The sequence below is a fragment of the Myotis davidii genome, unplaced genomic scaffold (assembly GCF_000327345.1).
Source record: "Myotis davidii unplaced genomic scaffold, ASM32734v1 scaffold111, whole genome shotgun sequence".
NCBI classification, from domain to species: domain Eukaryota; kingdom Metazoa; phylum Chordata; class Mammalia; order Chiroptera; family Vespertilionidae; genus Myotis; species Myotis davidii.
In genome coordinates this window covers 1,342,169-1,354,978 of record NW_006284347.1, presented here as the reverse complement: position 1 = coordinate 1,354,978, position 12,810 = coordinate 1,342,169, and the positions used below count along the sequence as shown (strand labels likewise).

Sequence of the window (12,810 nt, the reverse complement as noted above, 5' to 3'; positions counted from 1 at the left end):
GCCAGCCAGGAATAGGCAGGTGCGGCCAAAGTTGGTTAGAGTTCAGCCACTCTGTGGACAAGAAACACCCACTCCTGTGCCCCCTCAGATTCCCAGGCTGGACAGCTTTCCAGCTGCAAAGTTCCCATCAATTCTGCTAGCGGCATTGTATTATTTTTCTCTTTGGCCAAGACTGCTTTTAACCTCCTTCCTAATGGGTGTCTAAATCTTGAGATGATCCTTCATTTTTTCCTTCAGTCATTCAGTCCTTCCCTGAGTATATATTGAGTGCCAGCTGTGTGCCTAAGCCCCAGTCACGACACGGAAAAGCAGATGTGGTCCCTGCCTCATCGAGCTCACAGTCCTCAAAGGAGGCAGAGGCTAAGTATGCAATTATAAACAGAATCAATCCCTCTGTCTTGTAAGAGAGTTGTCCAAAATAAGGATAAGGCCCAACTGGGGTCGTCTTCTCCAACAGTGTTAAATACTGCATGAAGCTAAAGAAGCCCGGGGAAGCCTGTCACCCTTACAGGAACAGCATCGCCATCTTAATAACACGAAGAAGAACCAGAGACTCCAACGAGTTAAGAAATTTGTAAGAAAAAAAGAGCCAATATTTAAATCTGTGTTTTTCTGTCTTCAGAAGATGTTCTTTCAACAGCTAATATCTACCTCATCCAGAATGTTAATCAGCAGAATAATCAGACACAAGAAATCCTCTTTTATTTCCTTGCAATCAAAGGGCCATTATGACCAGACAAAAGCTGTCTGTGGCCCACTTTTCTCTTGACCTGGGTTTCAGAAAATATTACTATGAAGCTGTAATTTCTCCTCCTCTCCCTCTCCAGTCTTGCTCCTTTTTAATCAGATCAACCTCTACATGTCAGCTAGTCTCACGTAAAACAAGATTACAAAAGGCTTTAAAACCCAGGAAAAAATATTTTTATGGTGGCTGTATGTCCTGTCACCTGAAACCTTTTAGGAAAAAAGGTAAATTAAGAATACACTTATAGGCATGACATAATCACTTCAAATAAGTCAAAGCAAAGGTTTAATTTGGTTCTGAATTTCTTTAACTATACAGCAAACTAAGGTTTAGAGTAAAACAAGTCATTTCAGTTCCAGTTATGTTCTTAACATCACATACACACACATACACACACACACACAAATATCCTTTATTATTCATAAGAATACCTTTCAATCTAAACTGATAAAATTATTTACCGGGAGGAGAGTCTATGAGTGATCCAATCAATCTTTCCTTGAAGTTTCCCCTTTTCAGTATTAAAGTAGGAAGTTTATATCTATCTTGAGGGAGAAGAGAATAGAAAAAGAATTTCACTCTCAGAGATGTTTCCCTTAGGACAATGCTATGTCTGTATAAGTTGCTGGATTTCCTAAAAAAAAATGAGTGCAACCCTCTGGGAAAATAACTGTTCTCTCTCCACAGAAACAAATCACCACGTCAGAGACTTTGTTCTGGGTCATGGAGGAACATCACTCAGTCCCACCCTCGCTTACCTGAGGGAACATGAAGTCTAAAAGGAACATGACTTTCCTAAACTTCAAGGGACCCGGCTACCAATGTGATACTCCAAGGAGGAAAGTCATTCTTTTTTTTCCTTCTGTTAATGACTACCAGTGAGAGAAAGGACTTTTTTCAAGGTTGTTTGTTTATGTTGATGTTGTTTTGTTTCTCTATGAGCAAGTGAAATGTAAATTCCAGGATTTTCCATGAGAGGCTGACAAGATGGCATTTAAAGATATTCTAAGGAGATGACCATGAAAGTAGTTCACTTTCTGCTAGATACAACATTCAGATAGGACCCCAATGCACACCCGTTTTAGCTGTCAAATACTCCTTTTCAGAGCCTGACTGTATCTCCCTCCAAACTCCCACTTGTATCTAAGAGGCTCCCCCTGCCACAGACACACGGAATCCCCAGCTCTGGCAATGGAGGCTGGGAAGTGAGCGTGAACCTGCTCAAGAGGGGAATCCGAGTTGCAAGAGCTGTTTCCCGTCTAATTTTTCTCCTTTCTAATTTTAAAGATGTTTTCTCTATAAACATGTCTCTTTCCATACAAATAACTAAATAGCTATTTATTTAATATCGTATTAAGTAAACATAATTATCTTGTTCATAATTAATTAGTATGTTCATATATTTGTAACTACATATTAAAGGGCAGAAACATATCATTTGGATGAGAAAAAATGAGCAAATATTTTAATTTACTGCAAGTAACAGCAAAAGCCAACTGTTCCACTAAAAGGCTGCCATTAGTATATGAAAACGTCTTTGATTATTACTGCAAAAATCGCATCTCTTCTGGTAAAGCGTAAGTATTTATTTTAAGGAAGAATCAGCTTCCTGGGTTACTAACAATGCACAACTCTGGTGATCGGCTGTGGGTCTTAGTATTGTATCATCATTACACATTTCGATTAATTTTAACAAATATCTGTGGACATCTGACTAGTTGTCATGTGCCTACTCTTGTGGAGCTTATGTTTTGCTGGAGAAGACAGGAAAATAAACAAATAAATATTATTGGGGGGGGAATGAGACAGGAGGAGCACAGGCAGGAAGGAAAGAGTTGGAGGTGGCTATTCATCCACACGTAATGCTGGGCAGGTTACACAGTGCTCCATAAGGGACATGAGGAGTTCAGATCTTATTCTTAAACCTAGTTGTGTTACTGTATTTAGAGGATGGATCCAATTGCCAAATGAGGGACTGTTTCTCTTATACATGTGTCTAATAATATCAGTAAACTGATGTGTAATCATTTCCACTGAATCATTGTATTTTATTGAGCTTTTTTAATTTCATAGATATCTGGGTCAGAATTTACGATTCTGGAAAATTTCATTTTGAAGTATTTGATAGACCTTTTAAATAAACCTATGATAACTGAAATTTATTTCCCTATAAGATTTTGTCCAGTGCAAATTAAGACTAATGTTGTAAACTGTAGTTCCATGAGCCAACGTAACTTATTGGTCTTTGGAGCCAGATAAACCTGGTTGTAAATTCTGACTCATTCCACCCACTGTTGTATGACCCTGGGCCCAGCATGTGGCCTCTCAATCTTCAGTTTCTCCATATGTAAAATGGAGATAATAACAGTGCACATCTCACAGGATTGTGAGGAGAAGAATAAATGACATAGTGCCTGTGGAGCATTTAAGCCACTGCCTGCACTTAATACATTTTTTATAACGCCACCTATTACTCTTATCATTGTTACCAAAATCTATTAGTGCTCATTAGCCAACAAAGAGAAATGTCCTAAAATCGTTACTCGTGAAAGAATTTTTAAATGGAAGAATTAGGATGATCATATCAAAGGTGTGTGCTTGGAGCTATGTATATATTATGAAAGCCCGTATCACAAACAAACCCGAAAGTGGAAAAAGAGTTAATTCATCTGTGTACGTATCAGGTACTTTAATAATAAGCTTAAATCAAGGTTAGGGAATTTCTTCTTGAGTTGTGTACTTTCTGGATCGCCATCAGATTCAAGTTTAAAGAGTTCAATAGCAGTTGGCAAATCCCTAGATCACAAGATCCTCAGTTGAAAAAATCAGCAACTGAAAGGCATTTCCATTGCTTTCAAATGTTACTGCAGAAAGATCCTCATGCAATTTCTGGGGCCGCCTGTGACCTCTGTGGTCAGCCATCTTAATGAAAGACACTACGGTTTCTGGAAATGTACCATGGGACTCTGAATATTATGATTAATGGAACCACTAACTGTTTACTTAATGAATGTAGATATGCAAACATTGTCTGGTGTCCCAAAATGCCCCATTCCAACCTGGCTGTGGTCTGAAACGCCAGAATCACACTGTGCACATGTAAACAATAAAACTGAACATAAAAAGCATTTCTTAATTGGAATATTTAATAAATTTTGAATTTGTGGTTTTTATTGTGTTTAAAATATATTATTTAAAACAAATGTGTTTTTAACAAATATTTATTTAAAATAAATATTCCCAGCTTTGAGAAAGCCCAATTAAGAAATCCAAGAATCTCATAAGAACCAATGACTTTTTGGTAGGAAAGAAAGTGCTTTCTAAAGCAAGCATTCAGAATTCAATAACAAGCATTGCCTTCAAATTGAGTATGCACGTTCATGATACAGAATGTTGTAACAAGAAATTTGAGGACAATGAGGAAAACACTAGGTTGTTCATTATTGATGAAATTAGAGATAAATGACCCAGAGTTTCTAAACTCATATCTGTTTTTAAAAAGGGTCTTTTTAAAGAACCTCTAAAAAGAGGGTTGCTAATGTGGGAATGTTGTACAGGTGCATAAAAGGTAAATTTGGAAGAATAAGTAATGCCATTATTTCTTTCTGAACTGTAAAGTAAGAGGAATATGCAAAGAAAGCCAAACCAATTATCATTGCTATAAAATTGCACTTTTGTCTTTATTTTTATTTTGTTAAATCTTTATTGTTGAAAGTATTACATATGTCTCCTTTTTTTCCCCTTTGACCTCTTCCGGCCCACCCTCGCCCCCACTCCCCAGGCCTTCACCACCCTATCATCTGTTCTATGGATTATACATCTATGCATACAAGTTCTTTGGTTGAGCTCTTGCATTTTTGTCTTTAAATTTGTTAATATCAATACCTTTATCTGGATGGTTCTAATATAACTAATCTGTAGAAATTATAAACTTTTGAGAAACAATGTTTACATTTCAAGATTCTATTTTAAAAATTCATTTTTCTCTTTCTTTCAGCGGGAAGATGGCCTTCTATGGTTCTTTTGAAACAAAGAAGACAATATTGTACTCACAGCGTAAGTAATGCAGAAGATCAAATCACTGCAAGCTGCCCTGTTATGTATGGTTTATGATTATTTTCTTTTCATCTCTTTAATAATGGTTTCTTAATACCAATATAATCACATTCAATAAATTTGGTATTTTTTAGAGTACCTACTACATGGATCAACCAATACTAAGTTACAATAAGGAAATTTATACAAATCAGTCAGAATAACCACAATGTCCATTATACAACAAAAAGTAAGTGGGTATGTGAAGAAGCAAAAAAGTAAATTTCAAAAAGTTACTTCAAAAGAAGAAAGCAGTTAACAATACAAACATGACCCAGGTGCTAGAATTAGCAGAGAAGGAATTTTAAAAACAACTATTGTAGATATGTTCAAGGACTTAAAATAAAACATGAATATAACTGTTGCACATTAGGGGAATTTCAGGAGGAAATGGAGAGTATAAAAAGTTGAATAAAAATTCTAGAACTAAAAGTATAATATATAAAATAAAATATTGACTGGATGTGTTTAACAGCAGATTGGAGATTACAGAAGAAAGGGTTAGTAAACTTGGAGACCAGTTAATAGAACATAGACCTGTGGGATAATATTAAGCAATCCAACATAGATACAACTTAAGATTCAGAAGAAAATATAAAGAGAAATAGGTAAGATTTTGAGAAAATAATTACTTAAAAATTTTCAAATATGGTGAGAATATTCAAGAATCTTGGCAAACTCAAAGCAGAGTAAGTACAAAGAAAATCACATCTAGGAACATCTTTAACTTATCATACTTTATAGTTTACTGAAAATCAAAGCTAAGGAGAAAAATCTTGAAAGCAGCAGAGAAAAATGTTACACTGCATTCAGAGAAACAAAGAAAAGAATGACAGTTGACATTTCATCAGAAGCATTAAAGCACAGAAGAGAATGGGATAATATCTTCAAAGTGCTAAAAGAAAAAATGAAACTGTCAAGTAAAAATTCTATATCCAGCAAAATCAGCCTTCAAAAATGAGGGTGAAATAAAGATATATTTAAATAAACAGAAGCTGAAAAAAAGTTGTTGCTACTGAACCTGTAAATGTTAAAATGCTAAAAGAGGTCCTTCAGGCTGAAGAGAAATTATAACAGAGGAACTTCTCATCTATAGGAAGGAAGAGTGCCAGAAATGATAAATGTCTGGGTAAATATATTACTATCTTGTTTCGCAACTAATGTTTTATGATACGGACGTTTAAAGAAAAAAATAAAACAAAATAAAAATAACATTTTACTATAGTGTTCATAACATATAGAAGTAAAATAGTATAACAATCCCACAAAGGATGGTGCTAGATGGAATTACACTGTTGTAAAGTTCTTATTTCAGGTAAAATGGTACTTGACACACGAAGTTAAGTCTAGATACACTGTACAATTAAGTTACAGATGCTTATTTTAATCCTTAAAGCACCAACTGGAACAACATATTTTTTAAAAGTAGACTAGCACCAAAAGGTAGCTTAGCACCAAAAGGCAGACTGGCCCCAAAAGCAAAAGATTCAGATAGTAAATACTTGAGGCTCTAGAGGCCTTACCGTTCCGGTCACAACTACTCAATTTCCCCACTGCAGCTCAAAAGAAGCCAGGACAAGATATAAATAAATGGGCATGGCGTTATTCCAGTAAAACTTCATTTACAAAATCAGGCACTGGGCTGGATTTGACCCAAGGGCTATAGTTTGCAAACTCTTCTTCTAGATCAAGACTGAATTCAAGTGTACTATCCATATAGTTACTTGAGGTGATTCCTTGCCCATAGACTACAACATCCACTATGTGTTGTATAAATATCGAATAAACCAGTCTGTGCTGTATCCAAAAAAATAAAATTAAACTGAAAAGGTAGATGAGTATTTTCCTGGAGGATAAGGGTCACTCACCCACAACCTAAAAGAGGTCCTAACATGTACTGAGTTCTGCATAATGTTAAATTTTCAAAAAAGGACACTTACAGGAATAAAATTAACAGGGTAGGAAGTAATAAGCATCATAAAAGGCAAAAATAAAGTATCTTTAGAGATTATCAAAATTACTATGTAGATAAAATCATTTTAATTTTTCACTTAGGGAAAATAAAGATAATATGGATTCCCTGTGTCTGGGGAGACTTCTTCTAACTGTGGTGGAGGTGAACCTAGAATCTCCCTCAATCCAGGGAGCTCTTCACGGATTTTCTCCAATGTAGCTTGGAACCCCAGACTGGCAGAGGTCTCCTGTCGTGCACTGTGATAATACCCTGTGCTTCTCTTTCCTGTCATTTGCCATAGTCAAAATCTAATAATTATTTATGTTGCCATGCCTTTATCATCCATCGCTCCCATTTGGTGAACTCTGTGAGAACAAAGACAGCAGCTGCCGAGCTCATGGTCATATCCATAGCACAGTGCTGACTATAGGAGGCCACTGGTAACTCTCTGTTGAATGAATTACAGGACATGAGATGGGTGAGGTCTTAGAAATCATCTCAATTCTACAAGCATGCCATTTTCCAGCTGAGCAGAGACCACAGCAACAGATCTTTGAGCATGTAATGACCCAGTTGGGACTGGCACTACTGGCACCTAAATTTCCAGGTCACCAGGCCAAAGCTCTCTCTGTTGGATCAAGCTGCTTGAGCGGTAGTCAGTGTGCATAACATGTGACCACCAAACAAGTGAATATCACAAACCTCAAGGGCACGGCATTGGCCTTATGAAAAGCGATAATGTTCTAGCTAAATGAACAAAAGCAAGTGTGTGTGTCTATGGTTTGTAACAACTGAAAAATGACTTTTATTTTAAAATGCTCACACCTAAAGTTTCCTCAGAGACTGTTTACATATCAGTGCCGTGAATAAATGACAAGCGGCAAGTCCTAAGAACACCTAATATAAGATCTTAAAATGCAGAGAAATGTGACCGCCCCTGCCAAGCTGATAAAAAAAAAAGAGGAAAAGAAAAAAAGAAAAGCACTAGGCATGCCCCATCGTTACATCAGGAAAAAAGATTGATTTTAATACAAAGAGTGTGAAATTTTCCTTCTCTCCTCAGTTATTTCTCCTATAGGTGCGGCCCCCATCTTTCTTCTTTACTGCACCAAGTCAATCAGCTGTCTCCATACAGTCACCACATAGGAAATAGAGTCAATAACTACGTAGGGAGCCAGGTGGGCACTGGGAATATCAGGGGGAACACTTTGAAAAGTATATGATTGTGTAACCACTATGCCGTTCACCTGAAACCAATACAAAATAATATTGAAAGTAAACTGCAAAAATAATAACAATACTTAAAAAAAAAAAAAAGAAAACAACAACTCCATTTCTAATTCCAGAGCCTTTTGTATCCACTCACACTTCGTTATCCCTCGGACTGTCACCAGGCGTTTTTTCCTGTCACTTACAAACAACAAAGAAAAATATACTAAAGAAAATGCTGTAATGGAAAAGGCTTCTGCAGGATACACAATTCAAAACCACAATTTTCCCCACTGTGCACCAGCGCTGTGCAATTGGCGCTTATCTGAGACAGTTTTCAAAGTAAATATGTTCGCCATTCAAAGATAAGCAAGCTTTTAGTAAACTGTCAAAAAAAAGTTTTGTCTTCTTCTTCATCGCAGGTGGAGAAACCCAAAAAGGAAAAGGAAAAGGGAGAAGACAGTCTCTGAGTTATACTGCACGTGGAGACCTAGTTTTCTGGAAATCCATCAGTAGCTAGGATAATCAGGGCGAGGATCCACCCCCACCACACTGCCCCAGACCCCAGGTAGATTTTGCCATCAAAATAATGAGGGTGAAACACTAAAATAACCATGCATGATAATTAAGGCAGTTTCTAAAGCTCTGTTTTTAACATCATCATTAGCCTCACATGTGCTTTACATTAAAAACCTATGTTCATTCAAAACATAAACTAAAAAAGGGAAGATGCCACTTTAGCGAGGCCTCATCAGTTATAACTGAAAGTTGTCCCAATGGAGGTATCAGGGAATAAATAACAAAACCCACAGAGGCTCATGGAGGGCATCTTAAAGGGGGACACCCCGGGGCTGGGATGACACTAGCATCCACACAAGCTTTGCAGCCAGTGACAACCGGGCAGCCCTGCTTCCTACGGAGGATGCTGCACTGTGGTTGATCACACACGCTACCCATCAAAGGCTGCGTTTTGTGCTTTTGCCCAACACAGCTTTTGTTAGGCACTAACCATCTAATGCCAGACTTAGGAACCTTACAGAAGGGACTGCCAACTTCAAGGTCATAAACCCCTAGGGAAAGTGTTAAACCTCTGGAGAGACAAATGAAAAATAAAATGCTGGCAATAGAGGAAACATAATTTCCTAGTGATAGATAACTTTCAAAGATTCTACACAAAAAAAAACCCAAATTTTCACTTTTAAAATACATGAAGGTTCAGTGGCACGAAATCTCCAAGCTGGCATAAAAGAACGGGCAGATGTAGCATCCCTTTGGTTTTGGGAGAGCAGAGGGGCTAAGACTATCTAACAGGAAGCTACACAGTTTAGGAAATTCCACAAAAACCTCCCAGCTCCCTTTGCTCTTACTGAGCTAATAGTGCAGGGACCCTCTCAGCATTATTTCACGGTGAGCAGATGGTAGTCTGAAATTTTTTTGATATACACAATCCACTGCCAGGGGTTGCCAAGAGGTCAGCAGAACCCAGATTAACAATTGATCAGCTCTAATGGACCGTCATAGCAATAAACTCAGAGCCCGTACACAGACCGGCTACCCCAGTAATAGCAACGGGGCTGACACCCAAGCTGTTAACAGACTTGTGCTTAATAGCATCGCTGCTTTGCAGCTTCAAAACCTTCATGGAAGCCGACAGGCATTCTTCAGCGCACATCCATTCTCCGGAAGGCCTCTGTCAGGTTTCCGCGAAAGCGCATGCGGTTTACTCTGACCCAGAGATCTCACGGAGGTCTGAGGTCTGGGTAGTGAATGACACTCTGCAATATTGACTGGTTATTTCAACATCTATCTTGTGTTCAGGCCACAACTGAGCCTCTGATAGTTCTTGTGTGCTCATACAAAACGGACGACAGGGCTTCTCAAGAAAACAAAAGCTGTAACACTCCAGAGACTCACTTTCTCGTCCTCTATTTTTTCTCCAGAGAGACCCAATGCTGCATTCGTGTTTACAGCACCGCATTTGACAGGGAACCGCTTGTGCTACAACAGGGTTTTATTGTGAAGCTTCAATAATGGGAAGGAAGTCAGAACACTCTGGGAAGATAACAACAGCTCCAGACAGACAAAAGAGAGCGGCTCAAGGTTAGTTGCGCTAAACCACAGAACATTTTTCCTCAGCTGAAGGATAAAAATCCCCTGAAGTCAATTAAAGCATTCCCTTCCTTGCCCATCTGCCTTGACTAGACAACTGGTCTCGGCATAAAATTGACTATGAGACATAAACACCAGATTTTACAAAACAGTCCTTTCTTGCCCTCCCGCAAACTCACTCCTTCCAATTGGACCAATGGATCCAAATATTTAGTCCAGAGAAACCCAAGAACAAGGACATTCTCTTACATAAACACAATACAAGGCTCAAAATCAGGAAAGTCCACATTGAGGCAATATTATTTATCGAATGTATAGTCAATATTCACATCTTTGCTTCTGGTTCAGAATCCAGTTTAGGATCTCATGTTGCATTTAGTTGTCATGTGTCTTTAATGTCCTATACTCAGGAACACAAGTCCTCAATGTTTCTTTGTCTTTCTTGACCTTGACTTTTTTGAACTGTCCAACCAGTTACTTTGTGAACTGTCCAGCCACTTACTTTGTAAAATATGCCTTAGTCCAGATTCTCTGACATTTTGTCATGATTAGGTTAAGGCTACACCTTTGGGACACACTGTGAAAGAATTCTACATAAGCGGTGTTGTATCCGTCCTGGTCATCACATCTGGAAGCTCCTGATGTCACTTGGTCTCATCACTGATGACATTAACTTTGGTTACGTATTCAAGATAGTGTCTGCCAGCTTTTTCCCTAATAAAGTTGATATTTTCTCCTTTGTGATTAATGAGTAATTTGTGGATGGTTGCTTTAAGACTGTCAATGTCCTGTTCTTCATCAAACTTTTACCTGCTAATTTTAGTATCAATTGAAGATTCTTATCTCAATCAATCAATACCATAATTTCCTAACTCCATCATTTCTTCCATAGTTATTAATTGCCATGCCATCGTAAGAGCTTCCCTTCTCATTTATTTATGCATTTATCTTTTTTATCTACCTGTTTGTTTATTATCAGAGTAGACTCATGGTTTCTTAATTTATTCAACGTTATAATCTAAGTTGATTTGAGATGAGCTTCTGTCATTTAGTACCAGAATATTCCTGAAAAGGCCTCAGGAACTGCAGAGGAGAGGAAGACAATTTCCCTTGGCAGCACATTCAAGAGACCCTTACAAGCGTCACACTTACAAAGGCGCTTCCTGATGCTTCCATTAAACCCCCCATGGCCACTCTAGGAAGTCCAGACCCTCTGAAGAGCAGGCACACTGAAGTCAGCGTGGCCAGTAAATGGCCCCTGGATTTTCCTGGAGCCGCCACATGGTTGTAGCTATAGGAAGTGCGATGCTTCTTGCTATATTCAGCTGATTTTTCTGTTCTGTCTCTTGCAGCTCTGCTCAGAAACCGGGGCTGGCTTCTCCACTCCTCTCCAATGTTACCGACAGTGACTAGAACAGCTCCACCTCCCCCTGCAACTTCTTGTGCTTGGCTATATTCCAGGCTCTAGTAGCTTTATATGTTGAGGATTATGCCTAAAAATGAACCCCAGATAGTAGGTTTGACATTTTCTGCTTCCCCTACAGACCTATTCTTCACCCTTCTCCACCCAGTGTAAAGCCTCAGGAGGCTGAATCAAGTCAACTATACTGACAGTTGGATTCAGCCAATGGTGGGTACCAGCAAGAGATCAGAAGGCTAGAAATGGCTGTTGGGGTATCTTTCCCAAAAACTGCCAGATCATCATGGCTGCACCCTTCTATCAAGTACCCTTTCCATATTGCTACTCTCCCTGGCTATTAGAAACCTCTCTGTCCCCTGGTTCCTTCAGACCAGGAGTGTGGCTTGACCTGGGGTGCAACACTATAGCTTGTTGGTTTCATTTACTACACATTTGTAAATATTCCCTTTATTAAACTTTCCTCAATTACCACATTTGAGTGTTCATGCTTTTACCCACAAGGCAAAAAAAAAAAACCAATGTAGATAGTAACGATGACAAGAGGTAGACCCATGGGACAGAGATACAGCCAAAGCCTATCTTAGGGATCACTATCTTTTCTTTCTTCTGTCTTTATCTTTTTCATATACCACTATTTCCCAAATGTGACCACTAAAAGAGTTATGTTCTATGCAAACACAGACTTAAGGATTCAGATTTACTCCCTCTGCTTTTTCTAGAAGTAAGGAGAGGCTACACAACTCAGGAATGACAATACAGATTAAAATTTACTCCAGAAGAGAAGCAAAGGAACCTCCACATGTTATTCAATTCACTGGCCCCTTTTACTATGTTTTCTCTCTACAAGACAACATCAAAAGCCTTCCCAACCGGACACAGGATGCCATGATTAGATATGAGATTACTTCAAGAAATTTATTAAGTGGATGTTCATATCCCACATCTGTGAATGACTTAATTTTTAAATATAATTAAAATCAATTCAACATTAGATCCATCACAACATTCCTTTCAATCACTTAAGCCAAGGAAGAGTCTGTATTCTGCTATCTATCTTATCAATTTACCATTCAGAGCTCTGGTGATCATTGTCAGTTGGCTGGTTAACTCCCCTGGAATTGGGGAGGATTCCATCAATATCTGGTTATATGCATGAGCTTGTGTTATCCCACTGCAGTTATCATGGTGGACAATGGTTGAGGTTCCCTATCCTGCCTTATCAAAAAATAGGCACATTTATTCCAACGCAGTGTCATCCTCTCAAAACTTCTTTTCTCG

The 12,810-nt window shown here is 38.3% G+C and overlaps 1 protein-coding gene across 1 annotated transcript in view; it reads right to left on the bottom strand.

Annotated features, from left to right (window-relative positions):
- Positions 1 to 12,810, bottom strand: part of CACNA2D3 (calcium voltage-gated channel auxiliary subunit alpha2delta 3) — an 817,122-nt gene that overhangs the window by 578,408 nt on the left and 225,904 nt on the right. The window lies entirely within an intron of this gene.